Source organism: Diorhabda sublineata, chromosome 11 (genome assembly GCF_026230105.1).
Source record: "Diorhabda sublineata isolate icDioSubl1.1 chromosome 11, icDioSubl1.1, whole genome shotgun sequence".
Lineage (NCBI taxonomy): Eukaryota > Metazoa > Arthropoda > Insecta > Coleoptera > Chrysomelidae > Diorhabda > Diorhabda sublineata.
Genome location: NC_079484.1, coordinates 10,252,981 through 10,277,977, shown reverse-complemented (window position 1 = coordinate 10,277,977; position 24,997 = coordinate 10,252,981). Strand labels below are relative to the sequence as shown.

Genomic DNA, 24,997 nt, shown 5'->3' with positions numbered 1-24,997 from the left:
TACATCCATTTTTTAAACTAAAAGATGGTCAAGGCAATTTTCCAGCATGTAGAGCGTTATTAGACTCTGGAGCTCAATGCAATCTAATCACTGAATATTGTTGAAATCCTTTAAACCCAACATGGATCCCTGCCAATTTGTCAATCATGGCAATCAATCAAACAATATCTACTCTTACAAAAAAAGACTTCTATTTCCATATGTCGAATTAAAATAATTTTCAAAGCAACATTCCATATATGTATCCAAATGTATCAAAAAATATATAAAATCCTTTAATTCATCTGGAACTGATCAAAACTTTCGAGTCTGCCTGATTGCAATTTAAATCACCTCAACACTTTAATTAATGTTTTATTTCAAAATTGCACTTTTCTCAATTGCCTTGACACGGGTATAAATATACCTCTGCATAAAGGTGAAGATAAAAATTAAATATCGAATTATCGCCCAATTGCATTCCTTCCCACGTTATCTAAGATCATAGAAATATTGCTTAAAAAGAGGCTTTTATCATTTCTGTTTAAAAATAAAATACTTACTACCCATCAATTTGGGTTTTACTCGTAAGTTACAAATGTATAAATGATACTATATTCTTCCTCTATTTGTGATGTTTCTAAGGCTTCCGATCATAATATTTTGATCAACAAATTGCAATACTAACAGAAGTTAGCTTGTAAGGGTAGATACAACGATGTCATCTTACAAGCCAATAGAATGTGGAGTGCCCCAAAGCTTAGTACAAGGCTCTATTTTGGTTTATTCTGTATATAAACGTCTATCTAGACATCAGTGGTAAAATATGTCTATTTGCAGATGACACTAATTTCTCTTGGAGCAACCCTGATCTCACGGCACTTCATAGGACCATATCTAGTGACCTAATTACCCTTAAATCATGGTGCGATTCCAATCTTCTCTGTCTCAACGTTTCTAAAACCAAAGTTTTATCATATAATAATACATTATAGCATTTTTTATTAAATAACACCACCATTGACGTCGTTGAATCTATAATATTCTTAGGGCTTGTTGTGAACAATTTCTTAAAATGGGAGTTACATATTGCCGCCATATCTAAAAAATTAAGTTCCTCCTGTTTTGCGCTGAGATCAGTTTCCAAAGAACTGAACTTATCCACCTACTTAACTGTGTATTATGTCTTTATTGAGACGCATCTCCGATATGCTCTTCCCTTTTTTGGGGTACTTGTGGTGCTACTCAATTTGAGCGAATCTTCAAACTACAAAAGAGAGTTGTTAGATATTTACTCGGACTAAACAACAGGGCTCAGTGCAGGGACTTCTTCAAAAAATTAAAAATTCTGACTCTCCCTTCCTTATTCATCTTTGAATCCGTTTGCCTAATTAGTAAGCACATTTCTCCAATTTGAGAAAGATCGTGGCACGGCTATCTACTTAGGAACGTGGAGCACGACCTTTACCTACCTACTCCACGTTCAGAATTAGTGTGCTCAATATTTCACAATGTGAAAAAAATGTATAATCATGTTCAAATTGAAATCAAATCGACATCATTTACTGCATTTCAAAATAATTTGAGGGCATATTTACTGGAATGCGCCTTCTACTCTGTAAACCACTTCTACTCTAATAATAATAATTAATTCCAGGTATGCTACATACTGGTTTAATTTTTACTATGAACTTATATACTAATTAATACCTATTTCTACTACCTATAACTTTCTTCTCATTTTCTTCTGAATATTAAAATTCCATATTACTTATTTATATCTTTATTTAGTTGATTTTATGTTCATTTTTTAGTTTTTACAAGCTTGTGTATACAAATTATAACAATGTTTTGCCAATAAAGCATTGCTCCCTCTCTCTTTCTCTATCTCTCTCCACCCATATTGATCAATTTATACTATTCTAGCGAAACCAACTTTGAATAAAATGTAATAAGTCAATAATCCTAAAGTTTTATTTATGTATACCATCTTTTAATAGAATTTTGATCTTAAACAGTTATATGAACAAAGTATAGAATTTTTGAACGTATGTAAATTTATTATAGTTGAGGGACTATAGATTGGGTGCTATAAAACACTGTCAGTAAGGTATTCGTTTCCATTTCATCACCTTTAAAGTCTACATGATACATCTCCAACGCACATAAACCACTACAACTGAATATAATATGAGCTCGCAAATAAGTGAGAAATTTCATCCCCAACTAATGAGTAACCAACGAAGACTTGATTTATCCTTTCCTATATATCATATTTCCCTCCAAAGTTAAATAATAAACACTTCTATTTGCGAAAACAAGTGAAAAGTTTGTAAAATGTATGTGAAATTATATGAGAATAAATTGTACAGGAATTAACTAAATAGTATATCTTAGGAGAAAATATTCAGCATGTTTAGATTAGGTTCCGATATATTCTTTTTTCTTTAAAGTTGAACCAAGTTTTTAGAAAACATTATCGCAAAATGATGTCCGATTGAAATGATAAATCGTTCATTTTCAAATTCAATTAACCACTAAAGCATAAGTACTACACTTATTCAAAAAACCCAACTGTTTTGAGTCTGTTCTACATTTATATAATATAAAAGTAACTGTGACTTCCAGATTATTTCTTGTTTATTAAACGGTATATAACTCGAGAATCCTTTGCAGTTATGTGTTTCTAAAATACTAGAAATTCGTTATATCAATACTGCTAGTTAAGTTTTGAGATACGGCAACACCGAAGTGAATATGTCAATTGTCAAATGTCAATATGACGATTGCCATCATAAAGTTTGACATTTTCAATTGTAAACGTAGTCAGAAAGTGTCGATTAACTCGCTTCGACTTTTGGTGATGGAGCACCTCTTGGGTTAAATTCAAATTAAAAAAGGAGAACTTTTAATAATGTTATAATATGTCAATGTATATAAAAATAAAAATAGCTACAGAAATCAATATGGAAACGGAAAGTCAATTGTTGTTGTCTTCTGTTTGACCAAGTTTGAAGTAGGTAGCTCCAACAGCACCATCTCAAACGACCATGTTTCATTGGTTTTCCGAATTCAGTCGTGGCTGCACTTCGCTACAGAATGAATTTCGTGAAGGTCGTCAAAATCGGTTGTTGTACCAGAAAACATCTATGCTGATGCTGATCGTCATGCGACATAGCGTGAAATTGAGGCATAATTGAGCATTAGTTCCACACTCATACATTAATTATTGCATGAAATTTTTGGTGTCAAAGAAATTTATTCGCGTTGATTAGCGCATAATTTGACAATAGCTCAAACAAAGCTCGATTGGTACAAAGAGATACTGAAAAAATTCAATCGCGGTGCCTCAAATTACGTCTATAAGATCGTGACAGACGATGAATGATGGATCTATGCATATGAACCCGAAACTAAGCAACCGACTGTATGCGTCTTTCAAAACGATCCAAATCCAACAAAAGTTTTTTGCGCAAGCAAATAGCAGCTTATTTTCTAGAAATAACTAACGGTCAATTATGGATGATACACCATCATTAGTTTGCCAGAAACGTTTAAAAACATTTTTGAACAATCAAAACATGGAGTTGATGGGTTATTTGCCATTCAATCTTTGTTTGGCACCCAATGTTTTCTTCTTATAACCGCAGGTCAAAAATAAATTGTGACGTCAACATTTTTCTACACCTGAAGAAGCGGCTGATGCGACCAAATCTCGTGTTTTGGAGGTACCTCAATCGAAATGGAAAAAATTTGACAATTGGTTTAAATACATGCAAAAGTGTTTTGATCTTAATGGAGAATATTTTGAACATTGGAGCCATATCCTATTATATTTATTTGTTTTTATTTCTCAAAACTTAAGTAACAACTCTTGTATTATATATTAGTGGTGGAAAGACAGCATCGTGTAACTAATGTATACGAGAATCCTTATATGATATTTATACAAATAAAAAAGTAGATTCTGTTGCAACGAGTTTTCTATTACGTCACTTTGTTTTTGACAGGATAATTTGATATCTGATTCCAGTATCCCATCACCCATCATAGAAAATATCTAAATAAAATGTCGACGAATCGGTAAACGGTATAGGTTTATCAATTTCATTGTTATTATTTCAAATATTGGAACGTTTTGTTGATCATGGCCCGCAAGAACATCTTTCAAGCGATGTCACAAACAACCAAAGAGTGATACCATGTGGGATGATGATAAAAGAAGAAATATTTGATGCTTCACAGATTCCACAGTTGATATATAATTTTCACTTTAACTCAAACTAAATAAAAAGTTATGAACACATCTTACCTAGGTTTCTAAAAGCCTAATCTCCGGAGTTATGTGTCATTAAATTGTTTTGTTCATCCCGGCAATCTTCACCTTTGCAATCTGGAAAAACGGTATAAAAGAAATGGATTTTTAATTTGGGAGCAGATTGCCGTTGCACCTCGAAACAAGATATTCAGTGATTTAAAATTTAAAAAAAAGCAACATGAAACTACATATTTATCAAAGTTATTGTTGCACTTCTGTACCTTCCAATTTTTTGTAGAAGTAGAATCATAAAGTTATTAGAAAAGAGTTACTTAAGATAAAGTGGTAGGCTAAATCATCTTAAGGTAACTTGATATTTTTACTTTAATTTTCCTAGGAAATACCAAACGAGCTTAAAGCTCTAATGGTTGCTTGGTTATCGGACAGCATGATAATCTCCTGTTTGCGATAGTTCCTCTCTAGATTGAGCTGTACACATTTTCTAATTGCATAAATTTCTACTTAAAAATGTTTGGTATATTGCCCTGTCTTTTATAGTGTTTGGTTCTGGGCTCGTACACACTTATTCCAGTTCTATCTGCTACTTTAGATACACCATTTAATGGCATTTCTGCTCATTTCTTGTATGGTCTTCTGATCCTACTTTCCTCTACAGTTTGGAGTTGAGGTGATTTTTTTCTCAAAGCTAAATTTTTTCGATGGTGATTCCGTCTCTAACATTCTAAGTGATGTTTTATCTGCGCTTTTCAGTACTATGAGGAGAGGTGGGAGATTAAGAATCATTTGTAGTGCTGGTGTTGAGCACGATTTCATGGCTCTGGTTTTACGTATGCAAACCAGTTTTTGTACCTTCGAAAGATTGTTACTTGTGATATTCAGACTAGCTCTAGCCCCAAACCACAAACCACTTCCCCATATGTGTTGATTGGTCTCACAATTGTCCTGTACATCTACGGTAGGATCTTTGGGTTACAGCCTCAATTTCTCCTTGCGAAGTTTTTGCACACCATCAAGCTTTTTTGCCTTTAGTGATTTTCTCCTTTCCATGTTTGTTCCAGAGAAGTTTCCAAATATTTCCTCTCTATTTTCCACTCCACTTCCACTAGTTTAATGGGCTTCAGACTGAGTTTTTTCTTCATATTAAAGGAAATTAGGTAGATCTTATTCGGATTGATGTTTAGCCTCATCGATCGACGTATTTTTGTATGGTTGAGTCCTCTTTGAACTATGTTACAGAGTGTATACTTAAAACATCCCCTTGCGTAGATGATTATGTCGCTTGCATAACCTTTGCCGAGTTCAATCAGTCCACATAAAAGTTCGTCTACTACTAAGTTTCACATAAGTGGGGATCTGATTCCCCCTTGTGAAAAACCCCTGTTAGAAGTAATTGAAATAGTGTCTTGCTCTACTTTCATTTCTGCTGTTCTAGTAGATAGTAGTTGCTCCAACCATCTGGAGGTTGTCTTATCTAATGCTCTTTTGACAGCATCGTCTGGGGTCATGTCAAAGGCGCCTTCTATGTCTAATAAGACACTTACTACGTTTCCTTTGTTAGCAAGAGTGTTCTGAATTCCAGTTGTCAATTGTATCAGTACAGTCTTCGTATATTTGCTTGTTTGGTATGAGAAATGACACTGAGGGAGCAGTTACCATCTCTGTTCTGATGTAGTTGTTCTCAGCTTTTTCCATTGTTTTAAATAGAAACGAGTTGGGATTGATCGATCTGAAGGATTTGAGATGAGTGGTGACCTCCTTTTCTGCTTTTGGACACTTTGTCCCTTTTCTAAGGCAAGATCTAATGTGTCAAGATATCCTCCTGTTCTATTTTAAGGAGGGCTGAGAAAATTCCATCTACTCATTGCGACTTGAACTGTTAAAAGGTGCTGAAAGTCCATTTTATTCCTTCACTGTTGCATACTTGTTTTGCAATTGCTACTGTGCATTATAAAACTAAACAAATAATAGAATAATTAAGTTATAAAAAAAATGAAAATATGAGAATCATGTGTATCATGTTTTAAATTTGAAATTTCTTCCAAAAATTGTTCGGAAAGTGTGATCCGGTCAGGTGAACTACCTGAATCTTGGTTATAGATTCCTGAAATACCTATTGTAATGCTTTATGTGATCTAACGTACTCAATTGATATATGGTAATCATAATTTATCATTATTGTGAAATACTTTGCCGACTTTGTAAACTAATTGACTTCTTTTCCATTTTAATTATAACAGTGTATTCCATTTCATTTAAGCTGTTGTTTATCAATTTAAATAGGCTTCTCTATTATGTGACCATTTGCTAACTCCATTTTTCCCATAACTGTTTATATTTCAGACTCAATACTATTTTAAGGAGCATACTTTTTCTCCGAATTTTCCCTTAGTCAAATCTTAGTTTTTTGTTAGTTTTTTGATGTTTCAATGATATATACGTTTTCAATATTCTCTCATCTATCCTTTATTTGTAGTGTTTTCGTGGATAACAATTGGGATTGTTAATAATGTATTCCAGTATATGCATATAATCATTTATATAATTAATTTCAAGTATTCATCAAAAAACAAAACTAAATTGATTTTTATTATTTGGTTATATTTCCATATGTCAAAATGAATAATATGGAAACGGATTCATTGCATATCATTTTAAACAGTATTCAAATCAAAGTAAACAAATGCCATAAATAACAAAAAACTTTTAATCGTGTTGGATATTATGCATTACTGGTTGTCTATGCAGGTTGTTTTAAAAACAATATTCATCATCATAGTTCGTGGGTCTATATACAGTGTCATACTCGAACATACATTCACTTTGCAACTATATTAATTTTATATTAAATATATTATATTTTTTCAAACTCGTTTATTTGTTATCTAATTAACTAGGTGAAAAGTCATTAAGAGCTAATGGCAAAGTTTCAAGTAAATTGCCAGCTAGCAGTCACATGGGTCAGTTTTGGGTCCAGATTTTTTTTATTCATTAATGATATCACAGATTACCGAATTCATGGTAAATTCACTTTATTCGCAGACGACGCCATTGTAACCTGGAGTATTTCAGATATACAAACTTTACATTCTACCATAGGCAAAGATCTCATTACTATTAAGTCCTGATCTGACGCGAACGATCTCTGTTTAAACATTGAGAAAACTTTTTTAATCTATAGAGGAGCTTTACCAGCTCTAAAACTCAACAGTGACTTAATACCATCCTCAAATTCGATCAATCTACATATTGGCGGTGCCCTTCAATGGTCTGTACATGTAGGAAAATTGGCAAAAAATTATCCTTTGCTTGTTTTGCTATTAAATCTGTGTCTGAACAGCTCGATTCTCTTATTGCTTTAACAACTTACTACTCTTTATTATTCGAACTGCAACTTCGATATGGTTTGCCTTTAAAAAAGAGTTACTCGTTATATTTTTGGTTTGAGTAGTAGAACGTATTGCGAATTCTGTTTTAAAATACTCGAAATTCTAATTCTCCCCGCTCTTGTCATTTGTCCCAACTCAGCAAGAATTTGAAAAAATTTACTTAACTATACCCACTTTTAAGATATTACATATATTATAATTACTATATTTAGTCAGATTGTTATTTTATATTTTTATGTCGAACTCCGATAATTCGAATTCCTCGTTAATTCGAACTTTTGCGTCGGTCCCTTGACATTCCTATACTAACACATATAAAAAAACCTCGATAATTCGAACTTTTGAAGTTCGAATTATCAAAAAAATTCGTATTTTCTGTGTTAAAATTACCGAAAAATTCGAATTTTTGGCGTTTAAATAATTGAAAAGTTCGAATTTTTGATGTTCGAATAATTGAAAAATTCGAATTTTTCTTGTATAAATTATGTATGTTCATATGTATTAAAACATTCGAACTGTTAGTGTTGAAAAAAATTGAAAAATTCAAATCTTCAGATTCTAGGTAAGACGACGATATTTTTTAAGTGTGAAATATGGGTGAACTGCAGACGGCGGCTGGTTTTTCCCAAAAATCGGCGCGACAATTTTATTACTGGCAGAGCTAAGAAAGCATTCCTAAATAGTTTTCTAGTTCGAACTGCAATTAGAGGACGAATGTATGAAACGACTGAAAAGAGAATAAGGGCTGCTGGATTTTCCCCAAAAACCGGTGCGACGATTTTATTATTGATGGTACAGTTTGAAGGTGCAATTAAAAACGACAAGTTCACGGGACGGATTTAATTGCACCTTCAAACTGTAGAGAAAGAGAGAGGGAGCGAATTGGAGAGAGACAAAGTAGAGTAAAGAGCAAACGTGGTGACTGATTTTTTCTGAAAGAAGGGCGCCAGAGTTTTATTGATACCTGACGACTTTTAAGAAGGTGCGTATTTAGATGGTGAGAAGAGATGCTCTCGCGCCGCTGATGGCTACCACCACCCTCTTATAAAGCAAAGTTAAAACTGTCAGAGCCGACATTCGCAATTGGTTTTCCATTGAGTGCGTTTCGGAGCCAGTTTCTAAAAGTTTTGCTTCGTGTTGCCGTTTAGGTTTATTTCATGATGTGTGATTCTGCTAAAAGAATGTACAAAACTCTGACTTTAGCAGAAAAAGTTGCTGTCATAAGAGAAGTTGAAAAGGGCGTGAAGAAGAAGTCGAAGATAGCCGTAAATAAATAAATAAATAAACATGTTATATACCCATAACATATTTATTTATTTATTTATTTATAAAATGGAAAGATGCATCGAAATGCATACATATATGTATGTAAATGTGCACAACTCCAATAATTCGAACACCTCGATAATTCGAACTTTTGCTACGGTCCATTGCAGTTCGACTGTATTACCTAATATAATACAATACACAATAATTTCGGATAACCTTAAATTGAATCTGATTGAGATATAAAAAGAAAATTTAATAAATGAATATTTGTGTATGCGAAAACTCTGTTCAAAGTGGCACCACACGAGCTCAGAATCTAATAAAAATAGCGAATTTTTACTCTCAATCCATAAAAAAAAACAAATAAAATCAAATCAAAACGAAAATCACCAAAAAAATATTCATTTCAAAGAAATAGTAGGTTTCTCTAATTGTCATTAGTGAAGGTGCACATGGTAGTTGAGTACTTTCAAATTCAATTATCAATTCTGCAGGTTGAATAATTGTTTAATTATTTAATGAAATGTATTCAATTAAAAGTCGCTCTACATCTGGCCGACTAAAGACGGTAACTAAAGATGGAAAATTCATATTCAAAAAACAAAATGTTGGTATAGGATCCGTCTATAACATTATAAAGAGAGTTGCATCTTATAAATTACTAATACTACGAGAATTCACCAAAAATTATGTAATTATGTGAACTCATAGAGCAAAAGGTAGATTAAGTAAGGCCCACATTTTACAGGTAAGTTAGTCTTTAGGAATGAAGCCAGGATTTTGTACCAGATTAATCAATATTTTTAATAGATTGGAAGAATAGACACAATGAAGTGTTCAATTAGATCTCCCGATTTATCGTCTTCAGTTTATGTTTTCTGTAACAGATTTTCAAATCACAATCCAATCACGTAATTTCACAGCAGTTTTTTATAATAAATACTGTCAAATAAAAGAAGGAAATTAATTTGAACATCTAATTAAATAAAATAAATAAGTATTTATTCCAGTTAATCATTTTTGTGATAGTAATCGAATTATTTGCAATTTTCATTACTTTGTAAGCACACTGTATTCGTTAACCTCGTTCTTATTGAACCGATACACCCAAGTTTTTCTGCAAAAATTACGAAATTAGGTAACAGAATGCTTAGTTGTAATAGACGATTCACTGATTGTGCAAATGTCATTACCAGTAATGAATTTGTAGGTTAAATACTGAGATATAATAAATGTTATGAAATAATAATATTTGTAGTAGATTTAGTACTAAAAGCTTGCCTTTAAATCGTGATTTATTGATTGACTTTCATTTTATGGGTCTTCCAGAGAACAAAACATATATGACCAAATCACAAAAATAGTTTTATTTGTATAACAAGGGAGGGAAAGTAGCACTGTCTTCCCATATTATACACATGATTTTTCCGCTTCCCTCAAATAACAAATCATTCTCAAATAATTAATTTGTAAAACCAACAAATAAAAATTATTGAAGAACTAAGACTAAGAAGTAGGTACAGTATAACTTACTGGCACGCTATTTTCATACTTGCATCTAGCATATTATCAATTTGTATTGGAGTAATTATCGATACTAATGTTGAACATGCAATTTTGAACATTGAGAAGTTGTTATTTGCATACCACTAGAAGTGAGAGCTGTAGCCAACGTGGTTTTCGTGATATTTTCATTAACAACATTATTATATAGTTGTTATTCCCCTGGAGGTACACGTACTTGGCCTCATTACAATCATTTTCATTATCTACGGTGACCATAATTTGTTTCGAAATTGTTTGCTTAGTTACAAGAGATCACTGCTCATATCCTTCAATGATAATCGTGGACTTCCAACTTTCGTGTTGCTTTAAAGCAAGAATGTCTCCTCCATGATTTGCAAGTAAGCTTGCTGAGGTTCTTCTGAAACTGTGCCTGGTATAATTTATGACAATTCTCTCAGGAATTTTAGCGACAGTATTTTTTACATTTGGTTAATACATTTTCCTGTTCTATAGCACATAAATGAACGTGTCTGATCGGTTTTAGGGCATAGCGATATATATCTTCTATTAATTTCAATATAATTAGAGCCATTTTCACTTTATCTCCCTAGGGTGAAAAAGTTTTTTTCGTTTAGAATGGGAAAGTATGACTTTGCTCCTTACTCTGAGGCCAGGAAATGTGGATAGCGGTAGGTGTAAACAAATTTGGTTTTCATTTAACGATACCTTTCTAAAACATGTTTCATAAGTAGTGCTATTTATATATATTTTTTTGGTATAGCATGTAAAACCAAATCTTTATGATAAAAACTAGTTTTCCTTTCCGAAATATTTTTCTTCCAACTTACTATACTTATCTTCGTTTGCCTCAATTTTCGAACCCTTTTTATTCCATTCTGACAAATATAACTCATAATATGAGGTTTAAAGGGAAAAAAGACTTTTTTTGTTTTGAAAATCATTGAAAACGCAATGAAGTCTACCTTTTGAGTGATAAAAATATTCAGTTATAAGATTAGCGTTGTGACTGCTCGCTTCGTCATGATGAAGAATGTTTCGCCTCTTCTTTAACATTTTTAGAATTTCTCCAATGACTCCTGAGAAAAATATGTTTAGTAAAGAACCAATTGTCGAAAATCTGCTCAAATCAATTGCAAAATTAAATGTATCAAATGTTTAATCATATTTTCTCTCCTAACTCACTGTGTATCCTAACTTTCTTAGCATTCTGTATATATTATATCGCTACATTCAGCCATTTGTGTGGTAAGTGATCACTAGATCACAATTGACCCCGCGATACGATAATACACTTTTGCATTAGTCTAAACGAATTTTCGAAGCATATTTTCCATTCCGATTGAGGTACCTCCACAACATATGATTTAAACGCGTCATCCGCTTCTTCAGGTGTAGAAAAACGTTGACCTCGCAATTTATTTTTGATCTGCAGAAATAAGAAGAAATTGTTGGGTGCCAAATAAGAACTGTATGGCGGATGATCCAGCAATGAGCTGGAGAATGATTCGTCTTCTGTAATTGGGGTTCCTGATTTTTTTGAATTCTTCTGGTAAGCAAACGCTGCTATACCATTCTACGTTGCTCTAATGTAAAGATGATGGTAATGAAACGGTGACGACATGTCCAGTTATACCGAAAATAATTCGGGCTACAATTTGCTTCGAACTGCTCCGTGCGCGAACAACTTTTGTCGGATCTGGCTCGTCTTGAAACACCTATACGTTCGATTGTTCTTTTGAAGCAACGCGATTGAATTTGTTCAGCATTTCTTTGCACCAATCAAAACAAGCTTTTTTGAGCGATTGTTAAATAATGCGCCATCCAACAGAAAACATCTTGCAGTATCGATGTTTTTTGACACAACAGTTGATTTTGAACGACCTTCACGAATTTCGTCCTGTAGCGAAGTACTTACTATAACGATTGAATTTGGAAAACTAGCGAAACTCAATGGCTCGAGATGGTGCTTCATTCATATATATTTTCTATTGCATTGTGACACGGTAATTTACATATTTAACAATTTATTACAATCAAATATATAAATATGTACAAGCGATAGTTATGATACAAGTTTTCAGTTATCAGTTTTTGAGATATAACGATATAATGATATTGATACAAATAAAGATAGTTCACAGTTCGTAGGAGTGGGCGACCGTGAAGCCATTGAGCACATAGGCAGATATGGCAGATAGGCCCGTCGTGCCCTACTTGACGTTACTAAAGTTCGATGTCTTTGAGAAGTCAATCAAGCGCTTTGGCTTGAAACCTTCGTTGTTAGGCAGGTTGTGGGGTTTCCCCAGATGTTTAAACCGAGTTCGTGGGAATGCAGGGTACTCACAGATAACGTGGTCTGCAGTTTCGTCCTCCTCCATGCACCAGCGGTACTCCGGATCATTCGTGATATCTATGGTATGAAGGTGACGTCATAGATGGCAATGTCCGGTTAGAAGTCCGGTCACTAGTCTGATTTCGCGCCTAAATAATTGAGATTTGGTTGGAAATACAGTGGTTTAGTTAATAACATCCCACTATCTTGTAGTAATAATCATAAAAACATTTAGTTGAGATTTATAAATATGTATAGAAAACAATAAATTTGTATATTGTATTTATAATATGGTATATATCTAAAAAAATGAATAGAAAACATTAAAGATAAAACTTAGTTTATCACAGTAAGTAAAAATTCGATTAATATATTGAAAACTTCATTCTACACCAACGTCTTTAGTGACAAATTCAAACGTGATAGCCCTCATTGCACGGGTCAATTCCATTTCCTTTTCCATTAACTTTTCAATTAACTGTAAACAACACTAATTGCACTCAACTGACGAAATGTTGTGGTTGAGGTTATGTTCAACAATATACAGTTTACACAGGAAATGTCAGTGACAGTCAGTATTACCAAGGCCAAAAATATCAATATACTACATTTTCGTTTAGCTGTAGTATATCACTTTTTTAAATAATATAATGAGTGTTGGGAATTTATTTTTACGTAATGAACGTTATGAAGCTGGTAAAAAGAATTATATCTTTTTGTACAGGAATTACTTTACGTAATTTGTCAAAACACATAAGTACGTGCAGTTGTGCTCTAGTTTTACTATAAAGATGTAATTTGCTTCGAGCTGCTTTGAATATAATCACCGATGAATAGATACTTATCTTATCTTTAGTGGAACTAATAAGAGCGCTCGCAGTCGTATAAATCACCCTATATCTTCTATCATTATTTCATATGCATACATGTTTTATTACAGAAATTAATACATGTATGTAATGTATGATTTATGCGGAAACATAAATCCTAGTTAAATCTAAAGGGCGTTATAAAGAGGATTTTGAATTTATGCATAAATATAGGTTTCAAGCAAATATATTGGACAGCTAATTTCACAGGTAAATATCAAACAAGCGATATTATATGTCAAAGGAGATAAAAGAGACATTTACACTAAAGGGGAATGAATTTATATCAAATATCGTGGGATGGGAGGTAGAAGGTAGCATGTTTTTACAAATCAACTCATTCCTTATAAAATGTAAACCAATGAGGATTGTCATACTTTTGGTATTTCTCCTGTAACATTTAGCAAATAGACTATCCAGGTTCCAAGATAAGCGGAAACTAATTATTATGAATGGTATTCCATAATTAACGCAGAATTTAAATTTGCTGCCATTTATGCAGTAAATAGTATGTTAACTTCGTCAACTCCGAAAAGATTAATAGAAAACTTCCAGGAGACAGGATCCGTTCAAGATGTAAAACAAACTGGTCGTCGAAAAACAAGTTGTACAACTGTCAATCTCGAAGCAGTGCGTGAAAATGTCGGTGACAGTTTAGGAACCTCAATTCGACGTCGCGTCGTGGACAAGAACTGCAAATTTCAGGAAGCTCTCTAAAACGTATACTTACCAAAGATCTCCATGATTACAGAATTCAATTAACACATCAACTGAAGCCTAATAACCATGCATAGCGAAGAGATTGTTGAACGTCAACAAATGTGTGCTGATTTTTGGAGCAACAAGCGACAAAGCACATTTTCACCTTAATAGGTTTATTAATCGTCATAATTGCAGCTTTTTGGGGTTATGAGAACTTACATGTGATTGTTGAGAAAGAAATGCATCCACAACGTGTCACTGTTTGGTGTCCCTTTTGGACTGGAGGCACAGTTCAATTACTGCATTAGACATTTTCAGGTCGTGTACTCTCTTGTTTCGTTGAACAAAGTTGTCCTCTTAGATCGTGTTATTTAACCCCATTAGATTTCTTTTTATGGGGTTATTTAAAATCACAAGTTACAACCACGCGTTCATCAAAGAAGGAGATTCAACGAAATTCAGCCACATTTATGCAGAATCATCATTTGTCCATTAGTCCGATGTGTTCCATAAATATCCCTAACCTATTTACTCTATGACTAAAAGTGTTGTTTCATGCATTGATCCATGCAAGAGTCTGCGTGGCTTGAGCCAGTTTCATGTCATTCAGTGCTTATATGTGCATTGAAAAGTGTTTTATCGACATAATTTCGAAAATATTTTTTAGGAATTAACTTTAATATTTGAAAGTAGTCATTAGTTTTATATCGATATACTATCAAGACATTTAATAATAGCATCTAGTAGTATAAATTCTATTGATACCAGAACAGCTACAGATATTTGGCTTGTAGGTCAAATGTCAACGTCACTTAATGACACTAAGCTATCATCTAAAAATAATTTTTGACCATAACAAAAACAATTAAAACCTAAATATAAAGAACTCAGTTCATTATACGGCAAATTATGTAATTAGTTAAAAAAGCATGTTGTCCATAAAACTAAAGGTGTGTTCAAGGAATGAAAAAAATTGGAAAAGAACAAAGTAAATAGAGCTGGGCATTCGGAAAGTTTAAAACAAAAATAAGTACATCGAAAAAAAAGTTTTGAGAGAATGAAAAAGCGTGAAAAAAATATTAGACTATAATTTAAGAGCTCAAATACTTCTAGAATTTGAAGATGGAAATAGCTCTTCTGAAAGAAAAAATAATGATATGCGGGATAAAGTGATTTCAGTTGGTGATTCTTCTCCAAATGAAAGAGAAGAAATATTTTGGACAGTGATACAAGTCTTGATATTTGATATTTTTATATTTTGAGGTCAACCCTAATATACAAGATATTAATATGAGAACCTATCCTCTAAATCAGGGATGGGGAAACTTTTTTCTTCGCGTGACAGTTTTTGTTAACGAAATATATAGCGGGCCAAGTTGTAGCATTACATTATTTACTAAAATAAAAGTATTACTTTAATTTTTCTGAAACGCTAATTTATCGTGAAATATTAAAAAATAACATTTTCAATTGCAATCAATTGAACTCAAGTTAGCTGCGAAGTTAAAGGTTAAGTAGCCCTGGTCTTTGTGGGAACATTTGACATGTGGAACTGTTTTTGTTTCTGCATGACTTCATCATAAGCCGGTTCCAAGTATGAAGCTGAATTGTTAACAATGGAAAAAGGAGGTCATCCGAAAGCCTATTACGAAGAAAATTTTTTCTTAGTTTCAGTATTGAAAACGTTTGTCCGCACAAATAGCTTGTACCAAACATAGCCATTATTTTCTGGGCGTGGGCAACTATATTTGCGTATTGTGTCCTAGATGAGGACTTATAAAATTCCAATTTGCTGGTGTTCAGAAATAGTTGCTTCAAATGGGTAGTACGTTCGACGATAGACGCACCTACTCGAGCTTCATTTTCTGTTTTCGCTCATATCCCCGTCCGCGCTCGTACATGTTGTTTTATGTGCGACGTGCACTGCCATTACTGCCAATTGATGACAATGTAATTTCTGATAATACGAAAGCTGTACTCGACTTCTGTTTGATGGCCCCGGGCCGGATTTCAACGCTTTGCTATCCCCAATTTTGATTCCCTATAGAAAATTCAAAAATATAGTCTTAATGGTGTACGTCCATGTCAAATGTTGGCACTAAATTGACGCCATATACTTTTCGTCGATCAACATTTTTGGTTGCATCGTCAACTTTTATAAGTTGTCGTTTATTTTCGTTCCGTTTTAGTGTATGTTCTATAACATCCCGCATGCGATAAATAGTACAATATGGAATTATAGTTAATTGTGCAATCCGTACTGTAATAACATTCTTTTCATACTGTACTGTAAAGTCGACTTTACAGTACTAATTTGAGTTCGGAAAATGGCACTGTACGGTATCCTTGTATTTTACAGTACTCTTAAATTTTCCCATTGTCTGCCTTTGTTTACAATGTTACCTTAGTGAATTCTGTTAATTTTTATTTTTTTAAATAAGGGAATAATCAAAGGAGCTATTTTTCAGTAAAATTGTCACATATGACACTTTACATTTTAATATAATTTTGCTTTTTATTTAAAACCGAAAACAGTATAAAAAAACATATAAGATTATACAGCTATCGAATATGCTGTAAGTTGTTTAGAAATAATTATTACTCGAAGAATATTCGAGAATATTCAATCAATAAGTAATAAGAACAGAATGAATTCTATGGGGGAATATATATACACGTCAAAATTTAATTGTGGGTTTTTATCCCGTGAATTTTATTTCTAAACGAAATCGTAGTATGAGTGTACAATATTATATTTAAAAGGACAATTATTAACAAGTTTTTAATTTATTTGCAGGTATCTTTTAAACTGTGCCTGGGTATACTATCATCACTCCAAATGGTTTTCGTCTAGGAATACCAGTCTTAATATTCCATGGTTTGTATCTTACTCCAATTTAAATAAAAATATTTCTCCACCGAAATCATTAAAGAATTTTAAGAGTATATAATTAAGTTTCAATGTCCACAGCTCAACAATGCCATCTACTAACATTATCATGCTAAACAAAATAACACTAAAGTGAGATTATATAAGGTTAATTACACCCTTTCTCTAGAGGTGCTATCCTCGTTAATACTTTGCAAATATTTATACAATTCTATCTGTTTGTTTTATATAATAGATTCCATTTCACATCTAGAATAAAGATGTTTTGTGGAAGTAAAAATAGAAAATATCATCGATGACATGTTCTATTATGCATTCAAAAAAAATTAAAAAGTGGCCCGTTACCAGAGAATATTTATTTAATGCGATTAATTGTACCTATAAAATAGAATCAAAGAATCGTCCAGATGAATCATAAATTATATTGTGCAGAAATAATTTACCAGAAATAAAACGTGTCATTGTCAATATTTAAAAGTCCCACTTTAACCACAAAATTATTTTAAATTGTTCTAATATACTTATTCTGAGATAGGGAGATGGGGACAAAAAATCCGTACTTTTTTATTCCATTATTTCAACTTTACACTATGAATCAGTACCCAGTCCCAAAACGTCCTTTGCATATTGAGCAGTTGCAATATCTCAGCGAAATGCAAAATTTCCTCCAAGATGATTTTTCTTTATAAATTGCATTAATCTACTCCTATATCTAACACATCCTTTTCCATATATTTTGGAGGCTGAAGAATATTCAGAAGGACAAATGTCTGCTCAAAAACAACCACGAGAAGATCTCGCCAATCATACCAAGACTTTCCAATATTTTTGATTTTTGGATCACATTCTGTTCCTGCAGAATATTGCTATATATTTCTTATAGAATGAATTTTCTGCCCAATTTTCGCAGATTGACGCCCAGTTCGCCGTGAGCTGCTTTAACCAAAGCTTTTCTCTTTTTCTGCAGGCATCGTAAATTGTTTGTCTAGCTTTTCCCATTCTTACAAATTGATTAAGCGTAAACAATTTCTTCAGATCTTGATTTTTTTGTTCATAAAACTTGGCAATTATTTCACGTCGTATTCTTCTAGATTTTTCATACTTGAAACTAAACTTCTAACAGAGACGTAATGTTCATATTTGGGACATTTGACGACTGCCAAATTAGGAGAAACTAATAATAATATTCTCAGTCAACGCCTACTTAATACCAAACTGTCTACAGATGTAGGGTTTTTTGTCTCCACGCCCTTATATTGGACATTATAATATCGAATTTTGAATGAATTGCTTAGGTCTTTCTTATCATTAACAGAAGGTACATCCACAATGTAAATCCTGTTCTATTTCTAGCAACGGCAGTAGCGTTTCAGTATCAGATCGCAGTTCCGAGCATTCGCGGCATTTACTCTGACTCAAGCAGAAGATGTACGCCATTTTCAGATCGCTGCTGCCGACGTGTTCTTTATGATCAAATTTAATTGAGAATATCGCTGCTTATGCTATAAGTGACTGAATGATTAAATATGTGAGACAATTTGATCGAGGGACGTAATTAACTGCATGATAAGGAACTATGTGGACGCCTTTGTTGTGTTACCTATGAACTGATTCATGTAATTGACGAGCTTGAGTTAACAAATAGTGCTCTTGCTATGGAATTTTCGCATATTTCAAGATCACTCATTTTTGTAATTATAAAATCTCGAAAGCTTTGCGCAAGTTGTATATCTAAAATTCTTAGTGAAAGACACAAAAAACAAAGGCAATCAATACAGTAGAGGCATACTCAGACCTCAACGAAAGTTAAACCTGAACAAATCCTGTAACCTCGAAAACTTTCACAGTTTTTTAATGACAAAAAAGGCATTCTGCTAATTAATTTCTTGCTAAGAGGACAAACAATCAATGTACATCTTTACTGCGAAACCATTGAGAAATGATGCCGTGCGATATAGAAGAAGCTCCGAGGATTAATGTCAAAAAATCTTCTATTTTTGCACAATAACTCACTATACTACCTCAAACTGCGAATGTGACAAAAAAATTCGTACAGGATTTTGGCTGAGACGTGTTTGTTCATTCTTCGTACAGCACGGACCTCCATCCAAATTACTTTCATCTTTCTTTGCTTATAAAATATTCTTTTGGTGATCAACACTTCAACAATGATGACGAGCTGAAAGAATATGTTAACATATAGTTGAAAACACAGGCGGCAACCTTCTATGAAGAAGGCATACAAAAATTTATACCACGCTTTGACGAGCGCCTACAAAATTTCGAAAACTATGTAGAAAATCTAATTAACAGCTGGCAACCTTAAAATATACAAATTTGCCTTCTGTGTATACTGTATTATTGTGCTGATAATTCACACCCAAATTCATTTGATAGTTTCTTTCTCACTTCCCATAGTTTATTTAACATGACTATAGTAATATTATTGTAAAATTCTATTTAGATAATCTTTATATTTACAAATAAATGCAATAGATACTATTAAGATAAAATATAACAACGGAGTAGAACTCGGAATACGCCCTTGAGGGTTTGTATTGGAAACGTTGGTATTTTAACAAGAAATTCTTCCTATGAACTTGTTTGCAGTTAAGATCTGGCTTCTCCTACACAAACAGCACCGTATAAATCTATTTTCCTCTGATATTTTTCTGTTTGACAATGCTTTAAAATATCTTTGGAGGTAATACGTCTATTCTTCTACTATTTTTTAAAAGTATATTTGAAAATGGAAATTGGTGCACCTTAATTATACGGTAAACCACACATCAATTTCATAGTAAAAATAAAAATATATTGTACTTTGCTTCAATCTATGTAACTTTATATTTTTAAAATCTGAGAATAAACTGGAGAAAAACAAAAAAGTCGATAAAAAGTAAGATTGTATCATGCCAATCGGTATTTTTTGTCTTTCTCTTTCGTTAATTATTAAGGTTAAATGGTAACATCTAGTGTATAATATACCAAACTGAAATAGTATAAATATTTCATTAGGCGTCTGGAAATGAGGCTTGAAATGCAAGTAAGGAAAAATCCATTTTTGGAAGTGTAATAAGAATTAAATTTAGAATATTTTATTTTCAAAGGAATCATAATATATCGTAATATTAACAAACACGATTAACATTTACATAGCAACGATATATTTATTGATTGGTTACTATAAAAAAACTTAAAACTGTGAGTGATTATATTCTTTTAGTTTATTTTGTCAAAAAATACAAGAATATGAAATTTTCCACGTAAAGTAGTCGACTCTCAATGCTAAAGACGTGTTTAGCTACAAAAGAAATTGCTGGTGTCACAAAACATCCAAAAACGATTGCTTTTTGAAGCGTCATGCTGTGGTAAATACAAAAATCGCGCAGAATAGAACAAATAACCAAACTTTAGATAGGTATCTAACAATATCTACTGGCAAAAGTGATTTTAGTGTTTGGGATCTTTGAAGCAGGTCGTAGAGATGATTTAATAAGTTCGAGTTTAGATGATGTGGATGATCATGGGTGCTTTTTTGTTGTGTTGTGGAAAAATAATATGTCAAGAAGTTTTACCATTACCAATAAGGGATATACATTCGAGCAGTGTGCACTTTATCGTAAATATGCATGTTGGATGCCATACAATTAGCTATGTCCTAAAACTTGTTGCAAAATACCTGAAACTGAAAAATGCCGAAGAATATACCAGATATGAACTAAGGCGTTTTTCAGAAACCATGTTGGATGAAACGACGCTAAATTTATCAATCTGAATAAGACACGAAGGAATGCGTTCTTTTAACGTTGCAGAAGGATACATAGAAGAAAAGTCCGTCTGCTTCAACGTCTTCAGTTCTAAAGAATAAATTACCGAAGGAGTTATGTTATGCAATAATACCACCTTTATGTCTTTGTGAAAACAGATGTAAACAAGGTTTTTTGAGATGAGTACGATTGAAAATTAATTTTCCAATTTCTCTACTACGTCCTAAAATCAAATTGTTGAATTCTACTGTTCTGAATTTTCTTGAATTTGTGGCTTTGTAACTGCTAGCGGCAAGGAACAGATATACTAGTTCTGAGAGCTGTAACATCCCAACATTTAAAAGATAAGTTCACCTCTCTTGCGTCTATAAGTCTAGAATTGGTGTTTTCATTATACAGAGTTGCGTGAAAGTCCTGTATAAAATTGTTACTCATCAACCAAAAAGGTTTAACACTTGTCATGGTTTTCGTTCAACACATTTCTTAGAAAATGAAAAAAAAATTCCAAATACTTCACATATCGACGGATTAATTAACAAACAGATGATGAAAATCTGCACTTCCAGGCTATAGCAAGACCTAATGTTGGTAAGCTATCCTGACTTTTTATTAAAACCAAGTCTATGAACTCAAAACACCCTATTTTATTGATTTATCATGCTCTCGTTGGAATGTATGTTTTTTCAAAAAATAGAAACATAAGTTGAATTTAATACTAAGCAATTTTTGATTTCCTTGATAAATATGTTAGATCTATACGAAGTATGGTTCATTGATTTGTGTAAAGTATTCTCTTTCAATTTATTGAACGAAAATTCTATTGTTAGAAAAACAACGTATCGAAATGTGTACTTATGTAATTGAAAGCATAATATCTAAAGCAAAGTATTTAACGGTTTTAGATCCTATTGAATCTTTCACAAATTTAAAAAGCATTGTATGGTGGACGAACAAAAATGAATTGCCACATATTTTTGACCTGAATATTATTATCTTCGAAAATCTTGCCAACTTTTGTCCGGATGCACATGCATCAGACAAATGATATTGTTTTCAACTGAGATATGCATATTGCATAAATAAGACAATGTCCAAAGTTTGATTTTCGTCTAAAATTTGGACATTGTTTTATTCCGAGGTCTCATCAACGAAATCTGAGAGAACAATAATAATAATAATAAAGGAAATTAGAGTATTGTGGCAGCTAATGGCTTAAACGCAAAATATAATGTCATAGAAAACAACAACTATCACAGAATTATTCTAGGCAGCAGTCAATAAATTTATAACAACCATGCTAATCGTCAACATTAGAACTAGATAGGCAATACCAGAAGAGAAAGTACCAACCAATTGAGGATGAAAAACTATGTTTGAAAGAATCATACAATTGTTTTATTTGAAAAAAAATTATCGGGATAATACAATATCGAAAAGAATTTATTAAAAGAAATTACAAAAGGGATTTAGAAATGTGCCCATCTTGATCAATGCATTTACGACAACGTTTCTCAACGGAGAGGCAGGTCCAGCGAGGTATGTCAATCTGTCCGCGAAGAATTTCAAATTCTTTTTCGATTGCAGTTCGAGGTCGGGAAGGGTACGTGTTACTCTTACTCAAAAACGCGGTCCGTTATAAAATGACTGATGTTCACGAGTGATGGATCGTTGTCTATTTACCCATACCAATACATTTCCAGATAACTTTGGCCCGTCACATGATCCTCAAAAAAGTACGGACCCACATTCTGCACGTTCCAGTACACTTAGTTATGCCGATTGACCCGTTCAGTTTGAGGGTTTCTTTATTAGACCACAAAATGGAAAGCTGAAACTGCATCCGAAGTACCATTCGCAAAATTCCAATTTGAAATATTGGATATTTGAAGTTCTCCCAATAGACGCACTGCCGATTGGTTCGGCTGCTTAATCACGCCATGGCAACTGTTTCCATATTTTCCTTGAGACGTTACCGATACCGGTCGTCTAAAAAGCGGCGCGTCGGCAACAGAGCCCATTTTTAAAAATTTCTGGTACATCTTCCACAATATTGAACGTAATCTGTCGTTCGTTCGTTACGAAGTGTGAATGTTTATCGGTTATAATTCTGAAACCGTATCTACTCGACGAGTACGTGTTATAATGACAAAGGCACAACATCTGAGGCACGAACAATGAAAATGCTTGGTATTAATCTCTTTCGACACTTATGTTGCCGGACTTGTGCCGATTTTTAGAGAGCGTTGCATAACATTTACCGACCTCTGTATAAGTTTTGATTGTTTTGTGAAGTTATAACCAACGTATCAATTTATTTAATATATATTTGTGTTATCATAAAATGTTTACCACAAGTTTCAGTTAATTGATGTAAGTAATTGTTGATTTTTAAACGCATGCAATGTTCATATTTTTATATTATATTTATGACTATAATTTCAGTGGCTTATAAATATTCGGCAACAAGGAATATATATTGAAAAGAGAACACTTTGGTATTTTATTACCTCAATCCCTAATACATTGAAAAATTATCTAGAGTCGGAAAATTCCTAGTCGTTTAGAGTGCACCAACCCTGAAAACTTCTATTGATTTCTCTTCGTCTAGACTATTATGAATACCAGTTGTAAATCGTCGTAGACAGACGCTGCACCAACAAGTTATTCAACTAGGTAAATTACCATGAATAGATCATAGTGTACTGCTCTGAAGGTCAATATCCCTCATTTTTAATATCCAAATAGATAAATACACTCAAAACAGACAAAAGGTATTAAAGAATATTTTTTAAATGTACAAATTGATAATTTGTGATATAATTTTGGAACAATGTAGGTTTGTCAAATCACTTATATTTAATATATCATAGAATGTGTCTATTCACATGATTACGTATAATATTTCTTTAAATTATAATTTCAAATATTATTCGAGGATGTCCTGCCGAATAACACCTCTTATGTAAATACCACATCTTACGATAAGAGAGAGAGAGAGAGGGGGATTTGCTTTAGTTCTTGAATCACCTTGATATTGGAAAGCTTTTTCTCTGCAGGGCTCGGGTTGTGGTGGTTTCTAGGAAGGGTGCTTTTGAGTGTGGCATATCTTAATATATGTACTTTGGTCTTCCTCCATTTCCTCATCAATGTGTCTGTGTCTCGATGATTCTCATATATGTGTACTGACGATAAGCATATTGCTTTGTAGTTTTTGCACATTAAGTCATCTCCTGTCTTATGTAGTGGTTTCAATTGATTTTCTCCACAGTCTTTTGGTATTTTATTTGTGTTCCGTGATAAATCGAATCCTTATCCATCCCTCTCCTACTTTTCCTAAATATTTTATCATTTCCGCTTCTATGTTGTCTCCTACACACGCTTTTCCTATTTTGATTTTCCCTACCGCTTCATCCACTTCTCCTTCAGTGATTTTCTCTCCCGTCCTTTTATCGTCGTATAATTCTCCTTTATCCTCGAATTGTTCTTAATTTTCTCTAATTGTCTTTATTTTCTTTTGTTACTTTCATCTCTTATTCTTATTATTTCCTTTCTTTCTCTTTTTTCCTTTGCTTTAATTATGTCTGAAAAGCTTCTGTTATTGTCTTTATAGTTATCTCTAAGCTGGAATTTTTGGAACCGTTGGTGATATTTATACTAAACATACTGCCACTACACTATCACTCACAATTACATTGTCTTTACATTACATTACATTTTCTTACCTTATTTCGTTTTTATACTTTATTCGTTTATACATTGCTTGTCAAACTTTTTTCTTATCTCTATTAGTTCTATGTCCTTGTGTGGAGTTACTGAAAGGATTGTGAATATAAAGGCTCGTCATTTTTCTTTTTCCATTCTGTATTTATTGGGAAATGAGGTTTTTCTTGAAAATTAAATAACGTGCTACCTAACACTATAAAGCCAACAAATAAAAGAAGAATCAATGGACAATTACCTAAGGAATTATTATCGTTGGAAATTTACTCAAAAA

General features: G+C 32.8%; 1 protein-coding gene across 6 annotated transcripts in view; it reads left to right on the top strand.

Moving 5' to 3' along the window:
* LOC130450265 (brain tumor protein) overlaps nucleotides 1-24,997 on the top strand; it is a 421,334-nt gene that overhangs the window by 53,052 nt on the left and 343,285 nt on the right. For 4 of the 6 annotated variants that reach the window (XM_056788580.1, XM_056788573.1, XM_056788569.1 and 1 more), the window contains exon 2: nucleotides 17,141-17,221. The exons of the other annotated variants lie outside the window; for them this stretch is intronic. The gene's annotated coding sequence lies outside the window, so the exon portion shown is untranslated. The remainder of the gene's footprint in view (nucleotides 1-17,140; nucleotides 17,222-24,997) is intronic. 6 annotated transcript variants of the gene reach the window in all.